The sequence below is a fragment of the Myotis nattereri genome, assembly GCF_964212035.1.
Source record: "Myotis nattereri genome assembly, chromosome: 3".
Lineage (NCBI taxonomy): Eukaryota > Metazoa > Chordata > Mammalia > Chiroptera > Vespertilionidae > Myotis > Myotis nattereri.
In genome coordinates, this window is record NC_138077.1 from 117,602,361 (window position 1) to 117,624,461 (window position 22,101).

The following is a 22,101-nucleotide window of genomic DNA, read 5'->3' on the forward strand; positions in this document are numbered from 1 at the left end:
GGCGCTGCCCCCTGTCATGCTGAATCTGGTGCCGGGAGGCCTCGCGGCTCTGCTGATCCCGGTGCTGGGAGGCATATTACCCTTTTACTATATAGGATAGAGGCCTGGTGCATGGGTGGGGCTGGCTGGTTTGCCCTGAAGGGTGTCCTGGATCAGGGTGGGGGTCCCCACTGGGGTGCCTGGCCAGCCTGGGTGAGTGGATGATGGCTGTTTGCATCTAGTCACACACCCTTCAGGGTGGGGTCCCCACTGGAGTTCCTGGCCAGTCTGGGTGAGGGGCTGAGGGCTGTTTTCAGGTTGGCGGATGACTGAAGCTCCCAACTACTTCCTTTATTCTTTTTTTATTCTGGGCCAGCTTTAGCTCTGGCTCCAGCTCTGAGGCCTCTGCTGCTGAAAGCAGGTATCTGTTTGTTTAGGTTCTATAATCGAAACACTGTAACAACTCCAGCTCTGAGATCCTGGCTGGCTGAAAGCAGGTTTCTGGGGTTTTGCTTAGCTTCTATATTTGTAACAATGTTTCAAACTGCAAGCTCAGAGGCCGGCAATGTAGGCGGGGAATGGAACGTTGGTTTCCTCCGTCACTGAAGCAAGCAAGCCTCATGTTAGCTTCAAGCTGCCTGGCTGCCGGCCGTCATCTTGGCTGTCAGTTAATTTGCATATCACCCTGATTAGCCAATGGGAAGGGTAGCAGACGTACGTTAATTACCATGTTTCTCTTTTATTAGATAGGATAAGAGTTCAATGCCACAGATGGGCGTCACTTGCCTATTCTCCCCATCCTCACCTCCAACTATATTATTACTTTCTGGCCCCAAAACTGTTTATGTTCTTTACCTTGCCCCTATAGGCACCTGAAATTTTAGGATCTAAGACAAGAGAGACAGTGGTTCTCTTCGGCATTTATTCTGGCATGCAGACTGGCATTGCTAATCTTTGAGAGTCTTGAAATCCTGTCTTCCCATCAATTCCTTCCGTTGTAAAGATGACTATACCTTCTGTTTTGTGGGGGGTTTTTTGTGTGTGGGAAAATCTTCCATTTGGGGAGTATAAAACAGCTCCTTATCTTTCCTAATTTTTAAATTGAATGATTAATTCTGTGTAATGCTTGATATTGTCATAAACGTCATCTCCATTTCTATGTCTAATTGTTGTGTCGAACAAGAGCAGGTACTCATTCTGGACCAAATATAGTTTATACTCAAAGAAATGCAGAAAGTAAATTATCATGTTGAAGAATTCACAGTCATCCTAGCAGAGAAAAAAATGCAACCCAAAATTGGTTTAAGGCATTATTATATCTTTACTAAGTTGATTATACAAATTAAAAGTGTGACTACGAGGAAACAGGTATACTTATATATTTATTACTCAGTAGATGCAAATTGGTTGGATAACTAACTTGCAAATGTTCAAGAGCTACTGTCACAATATTATGTTTGGGAAATATGCTCCCAAGAAAATAACAGAAAATAGAAGATACAAAGATATTCCTATTAGTGCCATTTATAAGAGAGGACAAAAAGTAAATAAATCCTAAGGACAAAAAAAGCAATAAACTAAGAAAACTTGAATTTTTTAACAAGATAGAAAACTGTAAATGTTACAAATGACAATTATGTAGGTTATGATCAACATATAATGAGCATTTGGGAGATAGGATAAATGAAAAAACAAAATGAAATAGAGAATAGGTACACACTCATTTCATATAAATAAAAAATTAAGTGTAGCCTGGCCAGAGTGGCTCAGTGGTTGAGCATCCACTTATGAACCAGGAGGTCACGGGCTCAATTCCCGGTCAGGACACATGCCCAGGTTGTGGGTTCGATCCCCCATAGGGGGCATGCAAGAGGCAGCTGATCAATGATACTCTCTCATCATTGATGTTTCTATCTCCCTCTCTGTTCTTCTCTGAAATCAATTAATTTTTTTATTTAAAAATTAGGTGTAACTATTTTAAAAGATCAGAAAAGAACATACAGAGATACAAAGATTTGAGTTTGAAGCCATATATGGTACAAATGAGCAATTTTAACGGGAAAGATGGAACTGGATTAGTGGGGTAAATGAAGAGGATGTAACATGTTGCCATCCTACTCGCGTCAGATGAGGGGACAATAAGACAGAACACCATGGGAAGGCAGCCGTGAGCATGAGAGTGTGCAGAGGAGCCTGAGGGACATGGTCATTGAGGGGACACCTGGAAGCTGACAGTCACTCACTTACACAGACTCCGTGTGGACCTTGCTGCTGAATTTAATTTCTGAAGCATATTTGGAGAATTTATCAAAAGCCAGAAGGCAGCCCGTACCAAACCTCACCTAGGGAATAGGCGGTGTGCAGTTCAGGCTCAACTCTTCAATGCTGCCCCTGGTCAGGCTGGAAGCCGGCTGATCCTTGCTGTGGTGCTCCTGAGGGTGAATGGCAGCTTTGGTCCAGCCTGATGGCTCCCTGGTGTGCCTGGAACGCCCGCTCCATAAACGCCAGGTCCGCTTTTCTGGTCCAGACAATCCCACCCATACCAGATCCTGGGTGTCAATGCCTTTATGCTACAGCATAACACCACACCCTGTGGGCGTGAGGTTTCAGGGCTCCCCAACCACTGATAAAACGCACACGTGGCAGTAATGCTTACCGCTGCCTTTGCACCATCTCACATAAATTGGTATTTCCACCTCAACTGATAAATTGGGCAGGGGTAACTCATTATAAACAAAGAAGAAAGCGTTTAGAAACAGGAAAAGAAATAACAGATGCATTTTATAATTTAACCATTAATTAAGGTTTAAACAAATAAGCACTACTCACTGGTGAACATTTGGTCCTTTTCCCAGGATAAAGCATAAGCATGGACCGGCTCTCCAGAGTGCTCTCACTGAGAGGGGACCATCAGTTCGATTGCCTTTGGAGCAAAGCCAGGCAGATGTCTGTCCTGTACGTCTACACCTTCAACCTCAGCGCCAGCTCAGGGAGGACTGTTACTACGCCCATTGTAAAGGAGAGGAAACTAAAGCTTAGAAGGGTTAGAACCCAGAGTCAGTTATTGATGAGATCCAGATTTTGAACTCTGCTCCCTCTGACTTAAAGCACGTAACCATTTCCTCTCCTGCTTCTCATTAATGCTCTAGTAGGCTCTGTAAAAAGTGCTGGTGGCACCGGCATGAGGGAACAGTGAATTCTGCCTCTGGCAGGTGAATGCCAAAGAAAGGTCTCGAAACTACAGAGAAAAGATGACATCTGCACTGTACCCTGGATCAGTTGCAGCATTTGGGTAAAAGCAAAGGAAAGGGTGATGCAGTAGAGGAAGTGGCTGGGCGAAGGCCCGGGAATCTGGCATCTGGCCGGGAAGTGGGAATATGCAGACAGTGAGCAGGTTTGGAACAACAGGTTTTATTACAGAACAGTTTGCTGAACATCCACAATCTACTCTCTAGTGCATTATTACTAGTAGCCAGTAAAACCAACCGAGGGTGAAAATAATATAAACCAACATACCAGAGCTTGAACCATAGCACCCTTGGCATGTAAGACAATTACAAAATCTCTTCATTTGTTATTTAATGATTTCTGTGTGTGTCTTGTCAGCCCAACCCAACTGTAAGCACACCTCTAGGAAACAGTGAGCGTTGCAGCCGCAGCTTCTGCAGTGCACAACCTACACAGCTGTCCCTGCGCTCCCCATTACCTGTGTTATAACAGCGTGTCCCCAGAATATGTACACACACTTAACAGCTGAGAGCTCAATTTTGAAAATGAAATGTATTTTAATAAAACTGCCTTTATAATTATTTGAAGTGTTTGCATACATTTTCGGGACGCCCTGTATGTGGAGCTTAAAGAGTTCTGCGGGCTCTGTGATGCTCTGCTGGGAAGTCTCATGAAGTTCCCTAACGTTTCTGTTCCTACGCAGCACAAGGAGACATCCCACTTCTCAGAACAACCTGGAGTTCTTTAAGCAGAATGCTATCATTACTTAATCCATTAAGGAGTGCATTTAATAAACACTTTCTGAGTGACAACTACAATCTTATGCCACATAATGAGGTTTCAGTCACCTAGTGACATCGTAGCTGTTCCAACGTGGCACAGCACATTGCTCACGTGTCTGTGGGATGCTGGTGTCCCACACCTACTGCCATTTGTAGTAAAGCGCAGCACACGCATAAACCGATGCAGCCACTATGGAAAACAGCATGGAGATTCCTCAAAACATTAAAAATAGACCTGTCATATGATCCAGCAATCCCACTTCTGGGTATTTATCCAAAACAAAAAACACGAATTCAAAAAGACACATGTTCATTCCAGCATTACTTACAATAGCCAAGATATGGAAGCAACCCAAGTGTCCATTGTAGACAAATGGATGAAGAAGATGTGGTGCAAATATACAACAGACTATTGCTCAGCCATAAAAAGAATGGAATCTTGTCATTTGCAACAACATGGATGAACATAGAGGCTCTTATGGTAAGTGGAATAAGTCAGTCAAAGAAAGACAAATACCATATGATCTCACTTATAAGTGGAATCTAAAAAATAAACGAACAGATGAACAAACAAAACAGAAACGGACCCATAGACACAGAAAACAAGCTGATGGTTTCCAAAAGAAAGAGGGTGGGGAAATGGGTGAAAAAGAAAAAAAATTTTAATAAGTAAATTAATTAATCTTCAGAGTATTGTTAACATCCATCACCGTACATAAAAATTGCTACCTTAGAGGCAATAGTGAGTTAATGGCCAGTCAGCAGACATGGGCAGGGTTGAGAGTGGCCAGTACCTAGGACACATTGGGCTGGGACAGCAGGACTGCATTAGGAGTCCAGCACCTCAGCTCTGGTCCTAGTGTCCCCAAGGATTCACCTGTGATCTTGGGGGAGCCACTTTCCTCCTAGGGCCACCTGTGAAGTTTGGAATTTGGATTAGACTGGATGGCATCGCTTCTCTAGGGCACTGAGGAAATGTAGGAGGGCATCTTTGTTTGCCAGTGATTGGGAACCACCACTGACATTGAGTTCATAGGGACTATGGATGCTAGAGATTTGCAGTATGCAGGGTCGTTCCACCTAGAAGAATCACCCTGATTGTTGCATGATTTTTGATGTTCCTCTGGACATTCATTTAGGAGGTAAAAAACCTGCTGTCAGTGATCCAGACCTCGAACTGAACCCTGCACTGCACATGAGCGGTTTAATATGCACTGAAATGTCCAGAAATGTAAACTAAGAGAAAATTGTACTTCATATATTCAGAACTTTTCCAAGATCTTGACCACAAATTTGGAAAATCATATCACTAATGATAGCAATACACATATGTTTTAATTAAATTGCCAGTGTTACATGCCTGTATCAGTCCCACTGGCAGCTGTCACATTCACACTGACTCTATGTATGAGCTCAACCTTTGATTACCTAATTGCCTCATCTGGAGCAATGCTATTTGTTTTTTTTTTTTTTAAATATTTTTTATTGATTAAGATATTACATATGTGTACCCTCTACCCCCCCTCCCCCCGCTCATCCCCTCACCTCCCCGTTGTCCGTGTCCATTGGTTAGGCCTATATGCTTGCATATAAGTCCTTTGGTTGATCTTTCCCCCTTGCCCCCACCCACCCCTACCTTCCCTCCAAGGCCCGACAGTCCAATCAAAGCCTCTCCGTCTCTGGATCAGTCCTTGTTCATCAGTTTATGTTGTTCATTATATTCCACAAATAAGTGAGATCTTGTGGTATTTATCTGCTCTCCAGTTCCATCGATGCTGTGGCAAATGGTAAGAGTTCCTTTTTCTTCTTCCTCTTCTTAAAGAATACCTTTCAGCATTTCATATAATGCTGGTTTGGTGGTGATGAACTCCTTTAGCTTTTTCTTATCCGTGAAGCTCTTTATCTGACCTTCCATTCTGAATGATAGCTTTGCTGGATAAAGTAATCTTGGTTGCAGGTTCTTGCTATTCATCTCTTTGAATATTTCTTGCCACTCTCTTCTGGCCTGCATGGTTTCTGTTGAGAAATCAGCTGACAGTCGGATGGGTACTCCCTTGTAGGTAACTGACTGTCTTTCTCTTGCTGCTTTTAAGATTCTCTCTTTATCTTTTGCTCTTGGCATTTTAATTATGATGTGTCTTGGTGTGGTCCTCTTTGGATTCCTTTTGTTTGGGGTTCTCTGCGCTTCCTGGACTTGTAAGTCCATTTCTTTCACCAGGTGGGGGAAGTTTTCTGTCATTATTTCTTCGAAAAAGTTTTCAATATCTTGCCCTCTCTCTCCTTCTGGTACCCCTATAATTCTGATGTTGGTACGCTTGAAATTGTCCCAGAGGTTCCTTACACTATCTTCGTATTTTTTGAATCTCTTTTCTTTTTTCTTTTTCGGTTGGGTATTTTTTGTTTCTTTGCAATTCAAATCTTTGACTTGATTCTTGGGATCCTCTTGTCTTCTGTTGGATCTCTGTAAATTATTCTTTATTTCAGTCAGTGTATGCTTAATTTCTAGTTGGTCCTTTTTCATGACCTCCATGGTCTCACTATACTCCTTGAGGGATTCATTAAATTTATCGGCGGTTTCCATAAAATTCTTGAAAAACCTTATAAACGTGGCCTTGAACTCTATATCCAGTCGTCTGGCCTCCTCCGTTTCTGCTAATTGTGACCTGTTTCTTTGTCTCCGCATTTTGGCTGCTTCCCTGTGTTGATAGAGTGGCCTGCACGCCAGGTGTCCTGTAGGGCCCAGTAGCTCAGCCTCCCCAGTTACCTGGGGTGGACACTCTTGGTGCACTCTTGGTGCCTTGGTTGTTGTAGGATCACTGGGAGGAATTGACCTCCAGGCCAATTGGCTGTGGGAAGCAGCTGTGTCTGAAGTGGGAGAATGGTCCCCCTCTGACCACTGGGTACAGTGGCTCCTGGTTCTAAGTAGGTGCTAATTTAGCCCCTGCCTGAGGCCACAGAGCAGGAACCACGAAGAGGCTCAGCTGTGAAGCAATGCAAGCCGCTGCGGGGCCTTGGGCCTTCTCTTGGAAGTTCGGGGTCTGCTTGGCTGGGCTGTAGTTAGGTACATTCACATGCAAAAGCCTCTGCCGCAGCCTGGGTGGGGCGGAGTCTCAGGGAGTCAAAGGGGCGGAGAAAGACGCTATGGCTGATTCTCCGCGCCCGGAGTCGCGCGTCTCAGTGTCCCGGTAATGGCTGCAAGCACCTCTGAGGGAAATCCGCCCTCAAGTTCGCCCGCTGCCGCCTGACAGAGTCGCCTCTCCCGTATGAGACCTGGGTCCCCAGAGACTTCCTGGAACCGGAGTTCAGAGCAGTCGGGAGCTTGTGATTCAAAAAGACAGCCGCGTCCTCAGGTGCCACCCCCTTTCCGCGCGCGAGCCGCCGCCGTACCTCTGCACTCAGCCTCCGCAGCTCCTCTGGCTCTCAGCGTGCTTTTCTTTTCTTCTAGTTGTAGAAATTACACTCAGCCAGCCTTCCTGTTTTTCTGGATGATGTTTGCTCCGTCCTTTGGGATAATTTTCAATTGTTGTGTGGGGCGACTATTTCCCGGTGTTTATCTATGCTACCATCTTGGTTTCTTCTGGAGCAATGCTATTTGAAGTGCTGTTGAACTACAAGGTAAGGAAATTGTGCCAGAACACCTTGCCTCCTTCACTAAGAAAGTGTGGCTGTGGAAGATGGCGTGTAGGTAAACTGCTGGTATTCGCCGCCTCCCCAACCACATCAAAATTACAACAAAATACAGAACAACCATCACTCAGAACAGCTTGAAATCGGGCTGAATGGAAGTCCTAGACTAGAGAAATAAAGAAGAAAGCACACTGACACTGCAGGGTGCCCTGCTGAGGGACGCCATGGCGCCTCCTGCTGCTGCTTCCATCAGGAGGGAAGGAGAGTCTCCACAGCATCACACCGTCTGCCACTGAGGACTGCACCCCTCACAGACACAAGGCCTTCCTGCGAGTGTGAGCCCATCGCAGACCCACTGAACGCTCGGATGGGGAAATGAAAGGGAGGAAGCAAGGTGAGGGCAGGGGGCCCCTGTGCAGCCGCCCCTGCAGCATCGGAGCAGGAGATGCGGGGGCAGGTGGAGCCTCGCCTTTCTGAGGGGGAAGGCTCCGGCTTGGCGGAGGCGGATGCCGGGATGTCGAGCAGGAGAACAACAACCGCTCTGAGGAGCGTGAGGGCTGCGGGCAGACACGGATATGGGCCGCCACGCGCCTGGGGGTGTTCCGCCGCTCTGGCTTCACCGTGTGCAGCTGCCGAGGGAGTCCTGACCGCGGTGCTGGCTTGGATGTGGATGGGGATGACATTCTGGAGGGTGGAAGCCGCACGGGCTGGCGTCATCCCCGCACGGGCGAGGAGCCTGGTGGAGCCGAGGAGAGAGGCGCCGTTCTAAATGGCGGCCCTCCCAGCACACGCACCACACCCGAGTTCTCCGAGTGGGGCCAGCGATGAGATCTCTTCTACCAGCAACCGGGAGAGCAGCAAGCGGGAGCCATGCAGAAGACTTGCAAGAATGGCGACATCGAGAAATAACCGAAGATTCAGCTGTGACCACGTTTGAGGCCCTGAGGCTCGGGTGAGGGAGCTTGAACAGCAGCTATCAGTGGGGCCGCTACAAACGCCTCCTCTGCATGGACTCACATGGATGCTCCTGACGTGCACCCAGGGCTGTCAGGGGCACTTCGAGGAGCGCTGGCTGCGGACGCTGGGTGCCAAGAAGCTGTGCCCTCAGAGCAACACCATCACAGCGCCCGGAGACCTGCGAGAACCCACCTGTCTGCCAGCCACCCCAGGCAGGCCTTGCCTCAAGCAGTCCTGCCTTCCCGCTTCTGTGATGTGACCCTACTCCTTGTACATACTTGCACACAGGTTCCCCATGTACATATATGTACACATGCACATGCACACACACAGGCCTCTGGAGCCAGAGTGGATGCTGAGGCCCAGGCCCTGCCAGGTTCCCACCAGGATTGGGGACCATCCCTGCTCCAGGTCTGTTCCCAGGGTGGGTAGCAGGGCGAGGTTCCTGAGATCCAGCCCTCAGACCAACTTACAGACATGCAAACACCAGACTGAGGCACATGTAATATAGACGTGTGTTTACAATGTTGGATGTAAATGGGGTAACTCCCCACCCTCACCCCTCCACTCCCCTTAGGTTGTATGATTTTCTTCTTTTTTTAAGAACACCTGGAAGCAGTGCCTCCTTCAGGGCTGGCTCCGGTCAGCCCATCCACCTCTTGAGGTGCCTGCCTCTCCCTCTCCCATGGTGTTCCTTCCCCCTCCCATGTGCTGGGGGTTCAGTGGTATATATTTCTTCTCCCAGACATGGGCCACATGCCCCAAGGGACATGCTACACATGCTCCAAGGGACATGCTCCTCTCCTCAGTCTTAGCTCCTGGGGCTCTTTATAAGGAGCTTGGAGATGGGGAGGCACAGAAATGGGAACCGAGCTACAGTAGGGTCCGAGTTTGGGGCTGGATGAGGGGGTTTCTGGCTGCCCAGCCTTCTGCCAGGAACCATCCCCTGGGACTAGAGCTGCTGCTCCCAGGGAAAGTGTTGTCTCCCGCCCCCCCTGTGGGTCCCATGGTGGATGCTGCACCTCTACATTCTGTACAAAGGTACTTGTCCTTTCCCTTTGTAAACTTAAATGTGGCATGGATTAAACCAATATAAACAAACAAACAAAAGAGAAAGTGCGGCTGTGAAAAAAATGTCAGCTAAACTAAACAATGTGCTTAGTGATAGAGCTGATTTTCATTTCTGGTATAAGCTCTTTATTTCATTGCACATCGCTAATAGTTTATTTTATGTTTACGGCATATGATCTTTTTATAGTCAGCATATAAGTGGCTTTTTTATCAATGTATTTCATTTCAGTAAAAGAAAGGGGACATAATTATTTGTTATAAAAAAAGGAAATTGAGTTCAACGTATTTGATGATCTTTAGGTCAAATCATTCCCAAGGACAACATTGGGTGATGAGTTGTAGTTTCCCCATAGTTTCACCAGCTGCTTTACCCAGTCTCCTGATAAGACAAGATTTCTTAATCCAGCAATTGCCACATTGGGACACCTCTTTCTACCAGAACACAGTCACTAAGCCCCACCTCTGTAGAAAGTGTGGGGCTCCCTGCTAATGTTCTCTGAGGTTGTTTTCAGACTTGTTTTTTAAAGCTTATTTCTGTATCTTTCAAGCTTTGCAACTGTGTGCCTTGACACATCTGTTTGGCTGCCCAAGTCACAGAAAGAATCGATGCTGCTCTATCAAGCGAGCAAAACAAGGACAATGACCTCCTTGGCTGCGCTGTCCCCTACCTGCGTGCGAGATAACTGATGAAAGTAAAACCTCTTTGCTCCACAGTCAACCCAATTCAGTCCATCGGGGGTTAAGCTGGCTTCTTGTCTCTGCTGGCAGCCAGGCAGATGGGCTCCTCCTGTAATGGGCACAGATGCCGCCATGCTTTGCTGATTATAACCTCCCACACCCAGGAAGCTTTGACGAGGTTTGACATAATCAGCTCACAGCCTCTGCCTGTACTCTTTCATAAACAGGCCATTTTCACATCTTTTTCATGGAATCCGACAAGCGGAAAAATAATTAATGTTACCTCAGCTCAACAGTGACCCTGGCTCTGGTTCAAAAAGAAGTCATGTTGCATAAACTGCCCTTTAATTGAGGGTTGGGGGCAGACCCCACATACTCCTGTATCGCTTCTGCCTCCCTGGCCAAGGCTTCATTAAGGCTTTCCTAAGACTGAGGACCCATGGTCACTGAGTACTGCTGTGTTTCAGGTTCAAGGAGCTTCTGTGAAAGAATTCTGCTCATGGTATTTAGCAAGCACAGACTTGTGTGTCTGGCAGAGAATTCCACATGGCACTGCTGGCTGTTCCCATTTTATCAATAAAGAGTGCAGAAGACACAAAATTAGAACCCACAGCCATTCCCTTATGTTTCTTTTCTTTCTTTGAAAAAGAAAATGCAAGTGTATTTAGAAGGTTCCATGGTCATTGACACAGTTGTGAATGGTGCAGCAAGTTTGAAAAATGACCTGGCCTTCTTCCAATGCGCTTACCTTTTGACCCAGCAATTTCATTCCTAGGAATTCTCCCAAGAGAATTCAAATCATATGGCCACACTAAACTTACACACAAACATTCATAGAAACAGTATTAATAATAGCCAGAAAGAGCCCTGCCAGCGTGTCTCAGTGGGTGAGCATTGACCTATGAACCAGGAGGTCACAGTTTGATGCTTGGTCAGGGCACATGCCCGGGTTCTGGGCTCAATCCCCAGTAGGGGGAGGGGAGGGATGCAGGAAGCAACCAATCAATGATTTTCTCTCATCATTGATGTTTCTAACTCTCTCCCTTTCCTTTCATCTCTGAAATAAATACAAAATATTTTAAAAATAATAATAGCCAGAAAATGGAAAAAATCCAAATGTCTCTCAGCTAACAAACAGATAAGGCAAAGTAGTGTATTCATACAATGGGCTATTACTCAATCATAAAAGGGAATGAAGTATAGAATTTGTCATGGATAAGTCTTGAAAACATTATGCTAAAGAGCTAGTCACACACAAGAAAAGGCAATTATGATTTCACTTATATGTCCAGAATGGGCAAATATAAGGAGGTAGAGTGTATATCAGTGATTGCTCAGGATTGGGGAGAACGAAGACTGGGAGGTAGATAGCCTAGGGCAGTGATGGCGAACCTTTTGAGCTCGTAGTGTCAGCATTTTGAAAAACCCTAACTTAACTCTGGAGCCGTGTCACATATAGAAATTTTTTGATATTTGCAACCATAGTAAAACAAAGACATATATTTTTGATATTTATTTTATATATTTAAATGCCATTTAACAAAGAAAAATCAACCAAAAAAAATGAGTTCGTGTCATAGGTTCACCATCACTGGCCTAGGGTGCAGAGTTTCTTCCTGAGATGATGAAATGGTCTAAAATTGAATGTGATATTGGTTGCACAACTCTATAAATATATTAAAATCATTTAATTATACACCTTTTTAATTGATTGATTTTTGGAGATAGAGAAAGAGAGAGGGAAAGAGAAACATTGATTTGTTGTTGCACTTTTTTGTGCATTCATTGGCTGACTCCTATATGTGCCCTGACCAGGGATTGAAACTGCAACCTTTGGTGTATTGGGACAACACTCTAATCAACTAAACTACCTTGGCAGGGCAAATTGTACACTTTTTAAAAACAATTGTAGTGCACTAACATCTGTCCAGAAAAATGATTGTTAATTGTGGGCCAAGGACCCTAGCAAGTACCAAGATCTTTTTGGGACATCCATGAGCATGAGTCCTTTCCAACTATATATCCATGTGAGGCTAGATTTTTATATATACAATTTAGTAAAACAATATAATGCAACAGATTGAATGGAAAAGCAGATGTACGAATTGAGCTATTTTTTATCAATCCATAAAAAATATTTTCAAAATTATTTTTAAAAATTGTCTACACAGTCACTCTAGAAAATTTAGAAAATTAAAAAGTAAAAGAAAGACAGCAAATATTTTCCATGATCTGTCCAACCACAGATAACACTACTCACCTTCTGTTACATTTCCATCTGGTCTTTTCTCTGACCCCAGGAGTTCCATGTCTTATGAGTTGGTGAAGGCCCAGCTGGTGGAAGAGGCCCAGCTTTGTTGAACAAACTCCTTTCCTCTATTCTTGATTCTCTTCAAAGTAAAATGGCCAATACCCACCTTGTTTGGGAGGGTGGGGAGAGGATCCAATTAGACTTCCTTCAAGGCCATGTTTACTTACTGATTACAAATGTAACACATGGTTATTAAAAAAAGTGTGTTTGTGTGATTGTGTGTGTGCATATGTACACATGTCTGTGTATTAAGAATATATAAAGCAGCCTGGCCAGCATGGCTCAGTGGTTGAGCATTGACCTCTGAACCAGGAGGTCACGGCTCGATTACCGGTCAGGGCACATGCCCAGATTGTGGACTTGATCCCTAGTTGGGGACGTGCAGGAGGCAGCCAATCAATGGCTCTCTCTCTCTCTCATTATTGATGTTTCTGTCTCTCTCTCCTTCTCCCTTCCTCTCTGAAATCAATAAAAATATTTTTAAAATATATATATTTATATATATATATATATATTATATATAATATATAAATCCAAAGGTACTATGCTGAATGAAAAAAAGCAAATCTCAAAGGGTTATCCTCTGCTTGATGCCATGTACATAACATTCTTCAGAAAAGATCACTGGTGGCCAGAGTTGCAGGGATGGAGCAGTTCTGTCTCCTGGATGTGCTGATGGCTACTGAACTCTATACATTTTAAAATCTCATGTGACTATTAATACAAAACACTACTTACAACACTGGAGATAGCCAAATAAGGTCTATACCTGAGTTTCTTTTATTACACCAGTCTTAACTTTCTGGCTTTGGCAATCAACTCTGACTGGAGCTCTCTGTACTATTTTTATATCTTTTTCTGAGTCTTAAACTATTTAAAAGATTTTTAAGTTATTAAAACAAAAGCAATAGCCCTAGCTGGTTTGGTTCAATGGTTCAATGGATAGAGCATTGGCCTGTGGACTGAAGGTTTCCGAGTTCAATTCTGGTCAAGAGCACATGCCTGGGTTTCGGGCTCAATACCCAGTAGGGAGCGTGCAGGAGGCAGCCGATCAATGATTCTCTCTCATAATTGATGTTTCTATCTCTCTCCTTTCCTCTCTGAAATCAATAAATATATATATATATATATTTAAAAACAATAGAATGACCATTGCAAAAATTCAGAAAGTGGCTACCTGAGGAGAGATGCAGAAGAATAGGATAGATAAGGGACAGACTGACTGACAGCTGTCAGAGGGAAGGAGGGCTATGGGGCTGGGTGAAATGGTGAAGGGATTAAGCAGCTAAAACAAAACCATCCTGATACAGACAGCAGTGTGGTGATTATAAGAGGGAAAGGGTTGGGGGTGGGGGTAGAAGAAGGTAAAGGGGGGATAAATAGTGATGGAAGGAGACATGACTTGGGGTGGTGAACACATAAGATACAGATAATGTATTATATAATTGTACACCTGAAATCTATATAATTTTATTAACCAATATCATCCCAATACATTCAATAAAAAAGGAAAAACATATTAAAATAAGTGTAAGTTACTAGTTACGTCGTTGTTCTGGGTTCCCTGGTGCATCCATGGCTATTCGTTGACTCACGGTGCTTTCTTTGGACGTAGACATGATGTAGACTTGGCAGAGAAGAGATGTGCATGTAAGCATGGATGCATACATAGATGCAGCCATAGACCTGGACGTAGACATAGAGGTGGTGTAGATGGAGAGAACAGAGAGACAGATCTCACACAGATTGTCCCTCACATCAAAACAATATTTTAGTAGTTAGTGAAGAAAACAAAATTTAATTCTAAAAGAAACTTCAAACAGTATGTGTAATAGGAGCCCATTCAAATTTAAAGGAAAACAGCTCCCTTTAGATGTGCACATAAATGTGCACGAATGCACGGAAAAAACAGAGCAAACACAAGCCCAATGACTGCTAGTCAAACAGCTCTGGTGAGAGTCTTGGTGCATAGAGGGGAGGGGGGAAAGTAAAGGAGGAGAGTACATTGGGATTTTCCCGTTTTACTCTCTATATTTCATATTTTAAAATTTTTCAAGAGAATATATTTGTATAAATTAGCTTCATTGCACCACTGCCATGACATGTTCTTTCTGGAAGACACTCATTCTGCTTATGGATGTGCTTCTGCTAAAACCATCACCTGTAAGCTTTGAGTGCTTCATTCAGCTTTACTTACACAGCCTAGCTTCTGACCAAAGAACTTGTTTCACAGCAAATGAGGATGGCAATAAGCTTATGATCACAGAATTCACTTATTTTATCATGTTCCCTATCATTCTAAAGGAGAGGCTTCATAGACAGCTGATGGTATTGTGAGGACTCAGTTGTGTCATCAACTAAGTGACAGCACCTGACAGAGCTAGAGCACTGTGTGTCTCATCAGTGGCCTGGGTGCTGCTGTTTTGTTCCTCCCTCAGCCAGGATTCACAGGCCTGGCCTCAGGGAAATGACACAGGAGTGGCTCCTCTCACTACTGTCCCTCGATCCAATCTGTAGCCAGCATTTTGCTCCCCACCCCCACAACTTTGGGCCCCGCTGGTCAAGAGGTCTTAGCCCCCATGGGGGACACTTCCACGTGGAACACAGCAGGGCTCCACTGAAGTGGAAGTTGTGACTGCCACCTGGCACACTGGGCTCCTCACTCCAGTGGCAACAGGCAAGGGGGTTGCCGTACTGTTTGGGGTGACTGATCCTGACTCTCAAGAGGAAATCGGGCTGCAAGCACACAGTGCAGGTCAGGAGGAGTCTGTCGGTAACACAGGCGTTTCCCTGGGCCAGCTCAGGACTCCACGTGCTGTGACAAAATCAGTGGAAACCAGGACAGCCAGGTCAGCCAGGCCTGCTGACGGCCGACGCTCTTCAGGAAGAAAGGTTTAGGTCACGTGCCAGGCAAGTGGGGGGACTCAGCTAAGGTGCCTGCTGAGGGCAGGTGGACTATGGGATGGGCAGTGAATACACTGGCACACAACCTGGCACAAGACTAGGTGAAGGAGATCTGGAATGAGCTGACCCAGCGGTGGGCTGGCCTCGATGCTGCCAAGTTCTTATGGAAAAATAAAAGGATGAAGTCCATTAGGATTTTTCATGTATCCAAAAATCACTGGAAGAAGCTTTTAAAATTCTAGGTCTAGACACCTTCCCTAGGCCTCTGCTCAGATCCTTCCAGGTAAGTCCAGGGCATCTCTATCAAGTACTCAGACATTTCTAACACATCAACAGCCCAAACCATTGTGTTTGAAGGTGGGTACGTGGGGAAACACTCATGCATAGCCATCTTGTTCCCCAGCTGTCCCATATAATTATTCATTATATATGCCAAATGAATGGTGCCCCCTAAAGCATAACTCCATAGATAGTAAGATATATAGGAGTCCCCCCTTATCAGTGGGAAATATGTCCCAAGATCCCCCAGATAGAACCAAACCTGTATATACTACGTTTTTTCTTATACACACATACCTATGATAAACTTCAACATAAATTAGACACAGTAAGAGATTTACAGCACTAGTAAGAAACTAGAACAATTACAATAACATATGTAAAAAAAATTATGTGGATGTGGTCTTTCTCTCAGCAAACTAGCATGAACTTCTTTTTCCTTCTTCACAATTTTACAGATAGAAGATTCATTCTTACCAACCTCAGTATACATTTTTCCTTTATTAAGTGGAGAACTAACACCTTTTCACTTAAGTGAGGTGTCTTAGAGTTTCTCTGTGGCATGTCCAAATTGCTAGCATCCCTGCTCTTGTACTTTGGGGCTGTTACTAAGTAAAGAAGGGTGACTGAACACCAGCACTGTGACACAGGGACGTGGATCTGATATCCCAGGGGGACACTAAGACACCCCTGGGCGGGGAGTGTGACAGCGTGGAGACACTGGACAAAGGAATGATTCACATCCCAGGCCGACAGAGTGGGAAGGCACGAGATTTCAGCACACCACACAGAACAGCATGCAGTTTAAAGCTTATGAGTTATTTCTGGAACTTTCCATTTAATATTTTTGGACCTAAGTTGACTGTGGGTAACTGAAGCCATGGAAAGCAAAACCGCCCAAAGGAGGCACTATCATATGATGCCCAAAGCTTTGGAACTCATGAATTTCCTCAATTCGGGTCTCATGAATTTTGTGTCAATTAGTAAAATATATATATATATATTTTTTAAATGATATGGAAATAGTTTCCACCAATAAAGGTACTTTTTATCCTGCCTCTGATATTGAAGCATTAAATGGCCATTAGACTACCTCCTTGCCTTGACTGACTGGTTTATCTCCAGAGACTCCCTGGAAGGAGCAGAGACCTCTGCCATATATGTGCAGACTGAGATGTGATTAAGAGGGTCACGTAGGAAAGGTTATTCTGTGTGTGCTCAGGTGCTAGCTCCAAACCCTGCATGTCATGTGCTGTATCCATCAAGGCCCCTAAGGGTGAGACCCATTGCTGGAGGCTGGAGGCTGGAGGCGGGTTTCTCCTGAAAGATCAAGCCCTTTCTGCAGCAGGAGGCTTGGGAGAAGCTGGGTCCTTGAATGAAAAGATATCATTGCTTCAGTCAGTAAAAAAAGAAAAATAAATCCTCTACCTTCTTTAGGGCTGGCTACCTATTTTATCACATTTAAGTCCCTAAAACAGCCTTATGAAATAGCAGAGCGGGTAATGTATTATTCCAACTTCATGTGGGAGGAAAGTAACGTTTGAACAATTTGCTTAAGGTCGAATGGCAAACTCAGGTACAGTTGCCTTAAAAAATGTATACAGCCCTCGCCAGTTTGGCTCAGTGGATAGACCCATCGGCCCAAGGGCTGAAGGGTCCTGGGTTCAATTCCAGTCAAGGGCATGTACCTCATTTGCAGGCCGGTCTTGGTTGGGGCACAAGTGGGAGGCAACCAATCGATATGAGGATGTGTCTCTTTCACATCAATGTTTCTGTCTCTCTGACTCTGCCTCCCCCTCCCACTCTCTAAAAATCAATGGGAAAATATCCTCTGGTGAGGATTAACAAAACAAACAAACAAAAAAATGTCCCCTCCCCCCCCAAAAAAGGTTACAAAAACAAGTACTGCATCTTTTTTTTCATTCTGTACCCTCAATGCCACCAGAAATCAATAAACAAGGAGTTGTCACCTGTCAATGAGCAGTTTGTTTGCGTGGAGAGCAGAGCGCCGGGGTGCTAAATATGTGGAAACCTTTATTGTTTTCTTCTAAACTCCTCTGAAATGATGGAAACTTTGTAATAAGACAACAGACATGTGAACTCATGCTTTCAGCCTGGAAGGCATAGCACAGGAAAGAGGGGCCACAGGAAAGAGAGAAATTCTGCCAGCTTTTTGTCGCCCAGACACTGCTCCAAAGAAGCCTGTATGCTGGAAAGCGTGGAAGTGAAGCTGGCTCCCTTTTTAACTCCCATGGACCAAACTGGATTTACTGTTTGAGTGCAGGAAACTTTACCAAGATTATGGAAACAGAAAAGAATTCAAGATTAACACATACTGTGCATTTCAGTACAGGTGGCAGGACAATTAGAAATCTAGCTAAGCTACAGAAAATCTCCTGGATCTGGGAGGGATTTGTGTCTTGGTGCGCTTTGGTGTAACCCATCATCAGCTGCGCGCTGCGCTGGGTCTCCGTGCATCCAGACTCCCCAGGTGCAGGGGAGATGATGTAAAGGGGAAGAATAAAGAAGCGATTTTTCTCTGATCCACCTTTTGTGTGGAGCAAACAATTAGGTGGCACTGGTGCCTGCAGGGGAGCTGAGTGAATCTCGAATGCTGCCTCTCATCAGTGTTTCACAAGTTTCACAATTTTCTTTTAAAAGTAACTAAGAACATCCCCACAAAATTTAAAAAAAAAACAGCTAAGAGAAAAGAAAAAGAAAATTGCTCCAAAGCAAAGACTACTGTGTACATGGCTGCTCTGGCCAACTCATCATCCTTTTCTCCAAAATAAAGTTGCAATAATATGTTTTTAACTGACCAAGAATTGAACAAAGTTCTGCCTACCTGCAAACCCTAATCTGCTTCAACTGTCAGATCAAGGACTTCGTTTCAGCTATGACCTTGACCAACAGCACACTTTGTAAAGTGGCAGAGCGAAAAGACTTTAGGCTTGTGGATCCCAGGGTCTGTGCCTACTTCTTGGCTCTGCAGAGAGCACCCCAGAGCAGCCTTGGTACATAAATGGGAGAGGCTGTGCTCCAATAAAATTTTATTTATACCGAAACTTGAATTTTACATAAATTTCATGTGTCATGAAAGAGCATTCTTCTGATTTTTTCCAACATTTAAGTGTAAAAATCCTTCTTAGCTTTTAATTTGTACAAACACAGACCTAGTGTGGGATTTGGCCCAATGCTAACACTTGGTCTAGACCTACTCTGCCTCTTAAATCTCTTCTGGAGAGATCCTATCAGGTAGAGGGGGATGAGGGCTCCCGATGTCAGGAGGGGTGTCTGTTTCCCAACTCGCTGGGGCCCAGACTTTTCTTCCAGGTATTCTAACCTCCTATACTGCCCCTCAGGAGCTGACAATAAGATGCTTCTTCCCACGTCACCCGAATCCTTTTGATAGGATTTTCCTTCCACTCGGTGATCACTAATCCCAAACATGGATAAAACATGATAGATCAGGGTAGCTTATATGTAGCTTTAGAATCCAGACTGAAACAGCTTCCTAACCCAGGTCTCTCAGCAGCACATTTGTTGCTCAACGCTGGGTATTACCAACTGCATTTTACTTAGGGTGAGCACATTCGTCCAAAACGGGCTCAGTGAGGCTAGGTCAAGCTGAGAGAAATTCCTTCACCAGACCAGTGGAATTACAGAGAGGAAGCTCCCTGCCCTCTTTATCAGGGATTCCGGTGGTGGAATGAAAGACTGCTTTAGGGTACTCTGGGAGTAGATTTTTATCTGTATGGGCAGTCTCCCAAATGAGAGGCCAGAAAACACACCTTGAATGTCAGAGAATGGAGTTTCCTCCAGGGAGAGCTTTGCAAATCTTCTGAAACACCAATCTGGAGAGTCAGCACTACGCCCCAGAGCGGAAATATTCCTAACCTTGGGAGTCTGCATGAGCAGCAGCTTTCTCCTGCTTCCCAAGGTCAAACCTAGGAAAGAAGAGAGGGTTTTGCCTCCTCTGGGGTTGGACCGCCAGTGAGAGGGAGGCCCTATATAGGGAACAAATGAAAGGGCTTCCAAGAGAGAGCCTAGTCACCCAGAGCCATCACACCTCGGCACCTCCACACCTTGGTGCAGACAGAAGCAGATGCGCTAATGAGAGGGCCTCCTCCCAATTGAGGTCACACATTTACAGGGAGTTGCTTCCAAGGTAACAAGTCCAAATTCCTGTGCCTTAAGGTGGAGCTCAAGGCCACATTCCCTCTCTATCTGCAGGCACTTGGCCTCTGGTCTAGATAGAGGATGAGACCGAGGAGAAGGAAGGTCAAGGTGGCCTCCACTACTGGAGTGAACTGAGGTACATGGTTGAGCCTTGTGACAAAGCAGTTGTATCCAGGCTCTGGCTCTGCTCTCATCAGCCTTGAGCCCTTCTCCGCACAATTTTGCCGAAGTTAGGGGATTTTGTTTGGTTGGTTAATTGCGTGTTGTCTAGTTGTTCCAGTTGCAGAAAACCTTTAGAGCCTCAAAAGCAAGCCAAACTGCAGTCTGTTTTCCTTGCAAAAGCTGGGCAAGCATCAGGGCTAGGATTTCATTGTTCTGACAGGAACCAATTACACAGGTAGCAGGGGGCAGACAGAGCCCAGAGGAAGAGGGGTGCTCTCCTCCCCTGAGGCCTGAAGAACGGAAGTTCAGGGCTCGAGAAAGAGTTCCGCTTAGAAAGGGTTCCCAAAGAGTTAGCAGGAGCAAAGGTGAGACTTTGTGAGATATAAATAAATATTATGCTTTTTATTTTGCAGAAGATGAAGCAGATCTAGGTTCAAGCAGCAGGATTGAATTCAGATCAATGAACAGAGAGAGAGAGAAAAGAAGAAAGTATAGTCCTTATAGTAAAATGTAAAACTGAAACAGAACAAAACAGCAAAGAAGAAAACTAGTTTAGTAAGATGACAGAAGTTAGATCAAACTTATCTGTGTGACAGTAAATGTGGGTGCGATAAGCTTACCCATAAAAGAGCCAGATTTTCAGAATGCCTCACAATACAAAGTCCAAAAATACACTATGTGAAAGAAGCACAACAGAAATAAACTGACTTTAAAAGGTTACACTATAGAAGGCAGGTAAACAGATACTATGCAAATGCTACTGAAAGAGAGAAAGGTTATATATGAATATATATTTGTGCTCATTAGAGTGACTCAGCTGACCCATGATGCTTCTCTTTCATCAATGTTTCTATCTCTCTGTCCCTCTCCCTTCCTCTCTAAAAGCCAATAAAAATATATAAAAAATTACAAAAAAAATAAATTTATGTTTTCTTTATGAATTCCAATTGCCCAAACTCTATTTGGGGTGTTTTGTTTTGTTTTCCCATTGCTTTGAAATACCACCTTGATAATATTTTAAATTCCAATATGCAGGTATGTCATGTCTCCTTAACTCATCTGTATTTTCCTGCACTGATATGTAATGTTTAGATTTTCTAAATATTATATCTTAATAGCTGGTAAGAGGTGAGTGAGGGAAAATATATTATAATTATATTACATACTTATATAATATAATATATATTTATACTATATGATTTATACTATATAATATATATTTATACTATATATTATACTAGAGGCCCAGTGCATGAAGTTTGTGCATGGGTAGGGTCCCTAGCAGCTGCTGGCTGCCAGCCGAGGCCTTCCTTCATTCCCAACTGCCCCCCTGGTGGTCAGCAAACGTCATAGCAAGTGATTGAACTCCCAGCTGGTCAAACTCCCAAGGGGACACTTTGCATATTAGGCTTTTATAGAGAGAGATATTTATATGCAGTGCATTTAATATTATATATTATATCCTATCTAATAATAGAGAAACATAGTAATTAACCATAACTTCACTACCCTTCCCATTGGCTAATCAGTGAGATATGCAAATTAATCGCCAGCCAAGATGGCGGCTAATTTGCATATGTCAGCCCCAAGCCACGACTGAGGCTTTAGGCCTGGGTCAGGAAGGAGCCAGCCAGCAATCATTAAGCCAGAAATCCTTGATGGCAGTGGTGGCAGGGAGCTGGGGGTGCCCTGGCCCAGGCCTAAAACCTCGGCCTGAGGCTTTAGGCTTGAACCAGGGAGGAGCCAGCCAGTGATCATGAGCCAGCGATCGTTGATGGCCACCGCAACTGCGGTGGGGAGCATGGGGGAGGGGGGGCGGCCCAGGCCTAATACCTCAGCCAGAGGCTTTAGGCTTGGGCCGGGGAGGAGCCAGCCAGCGATTGTTGATGGCAGCAGCATTGGGGAACCGGGGCGGAGCCAACCAGCGATCGTTGATGGTGGCAG

General features: G+C 44.6%; 1 pseudogene across 1 annotated transcript; it reads left to right on the forward strand.

Moving 5' to 3' along the window:
- The first annotated feature begins 8,061 nt into the window (after nucleotides 1-8,061).
- LOC308515459 (E3 ubiquitin-protein ligase RNF220-like) lies at nucleotides 8,062-8,832 on the forward strand (annotated as a pseudogene). Its single transcript has one exon. The product of its transcript is annotated as an E3 ubiquitin-protein ligase RNF220-like (transcript).
- Nucleotides 8,833-22,101: the final 13,269 nt, after the last annotated feature.